The sequence below is a fragment of the Arachis duranensis genome, chromosome 1 (genome assembly GCF_000817695.3).
Source record: "Arachis duranensis cultivar V14167 chromosome 1, aradu.V14167.gnm2.J7QH, whole genome shotgun sequence".
Lineage (NCBI taxonomy): Eukaryota > Viridiplantae > Streptophyta > Magnoliopsida > Fabales > Fabaceae > Arachis > Arachis duranensis.
The window spans coordinates 18,210,857-18,213,605 of record NC_029772.3 but is presented as its reverse complement, the minus strand read 5'-3'; positions in this window follow the sequence as shown (position 1 = coordinate 18,213,605).

The following is a 2,749-nucleotide window of genomic DNA, read 5'->3' as shown; positions in this document are numbered from 1 at the left end:
AAACACAACATAAAAGAAAAATAAATACAAGACATAGCCAAAAATAAATAAAAAAGAATTACATCATGAGAGAAAAAATAAAAACAACACATAAGAAAATTATATAATAAAATAAAACAAAAAAGAGAAAATAAATATATGTAATAAAAAAATATAACACATAAAGAACTAAATACAAATAAGAAAATACAAAAGTATATTTTTTTCTAGTTTGTCTCCCACCAATTTTTTTTCCTTTCTGCAACATCTTCATAATCAAAGATGGAGAGAATTTCTTTGGTGGAATAGTCTTTGTCCATAGAAAATATGGATGACTCTTAGAAGCACCTGCATCCTAGCCACTCACTCCACTACCCTCATAAATCCCAAAAGCACCTATATCCTAGGCACTCGCTCCACCACCCTCAGAAATTTCCAAAGCACTCATATCCTAACACTCGTTCTACCACCGTCATAAATTCAAAAGCATTCATATCCTGGACAATTGGTTGATGTCGTACACGATAGTTCGAACATACGTGGTGGGTTGATCCTACGCGAGGGGCAGCTTTGTTCTGGTCGGTCAACTTCAAAGTAATCACTACCTCAATTATATACCGATATCTGGCCAACAAATGAATCAGAAGTAGCGGGCATTTGGCGATGTATATAATTGACATATTATTAATTGGATAGTACTGGCCGGAGATGGAATTTGGATGGATTAATGACCAACAATGCTTGTCATCGCAAAACTCTTAACTCTCTCAATACTTGAGACAAACTGATATCACCAAATGGGTTCAACGAACTTAAGAATTCTTGCGGTAGAATGGTCAACAGACTGTAATGTGGCAAGTACGATTTTGGATCTAGTTCTGCTTATGGTTCTGGTTCTGATTCTGGTGATTGTGGTTGAAAATAAAGGTTTATTTGTGGCTGGGGTTATGATGGTGGTGGAGGTGGTGGATATGATTTAAAGACAGTGAAGTGTGGTTGTTGAGGTGATGGTTGTGGTGGGTAAAAAAAATTGATGTTGCTGAGGTGGTTGTTGTTGGAAAATGGGATACTCATGTTGTGGTGGGGGCAACTGGTAAACAGAAAAATAATGTTATTTCTCTTAAAGAAAAAACTAATATTGTCCAGGCGATGGAAACAATTATGGTTGATCCTCCTTGAGGTCTGCCTGTGGAACTCTCCCTAACAACCTAAGGTGATGGTCATAACATCACAATGTGTACCAATCATATAACACTGGACAAGTACGAAAGTCGTCAATTTCATTTCCATGGAGCACCATCATGTAGCGTTGATTGTTCACATATCAACCTAATACTTGCTCCTTTTCCTCTAGTCATGGCACTACGCTCCGGTCAACTGCTTGGAATGAGCTTCACCAATTTGAAATGGATCATCTGGTGAAGGTTGTGGAAGCCCAAATGGGTGTCTCACTCTGTCTATTGGGTGTTATTCGATACACTCAAATGACACTAATGGGAACGTTGAAGTGCACACCCACAAATATCGATGTAGGTCTTTAAGATCATTAACAGCTACATATGACCACTAACAGTGACGAATTTAAAAAATTTTGTGAAAGGGGGCAAAATATATATAATATGATAATAATTTTTATAATTATACTTTGTTATTATAAAATATAATTAGTTTTTAAATTATTAACCAAGAAATTAAAATACTAAAATAATAATTTAAATAATAATATAAAAATTAAATTTCATTTTTTTAGGTTTTATATTTTGAAAAGATTAAATAATTTTTTCATTATCAATACAATTAAATATCTCTCTTTTTATATATATTGTTAAATAATTATTTAAAAATTCATCTCGCATGATTTTATTTAATAGTCAATATAAAAAAAGTCACAAAGAACTAGATATACATTAAAAAAAGTCCCGAAAAACTAGATATACATTAAATATTAAATATATATATATATATATATTCTAAAATAAGACTTTAACTGTCATATTTTGATGCAATATTTTGTGAATAATATTAAAATAATAAGATCTTTTCATTCTTAAAAATTTATAATTTTATGTCAAGTGAATTTTTTTAAAATTTTTTAATTGTGAATGACTAAATTTAAAAAAAATAAAAAAATTTAGAGATCAAATTTTACTCTAAATATTTTTGTACATTTTTAAAATATTTATTCAAACATTAACAAAATAATTTAGATTAAATGGATACATTATTTCTTAAATATGATTTTTTTTGTCGCTTTTAATAAATATAATATTTATTAGTTATTCTTATCACAATTTTCAAATCATTCAAGGATTATTTTGTCTGTGCTTGAATTTTTTGGATACTAATTAAATTAGTAGTTACTTCTATTTTGAACAAATAATCATATACACGGCACAATAGTGATATTCACTAAGTATATAAATAGATTTTTTTAAATTTTAAATTTATTTATTAGTTGTAATTATAAAATAACAAATCTATAATTATTTCACTCCTTCTTTTTAAATGCTATTGTAACAAATTTATTTGAATTTTGAATTACTATTTGTTTTTACATAATTGAAGTTGATGAGTAGAATTTAATTATAGTTAGGTCAAATTTAATTATATAGTGGGGGGAAATAAATTTTGTTACTGTGTATCAGACTATTAGTTAAAAAAATTTTAAACTTCACTGGGGAAACTTGCCCCCACATTCATCAACATAAATCCGTCCCTAACCACCAAATTAACTACAAAAAATAAACATAACAACATTTATTTAAATTAC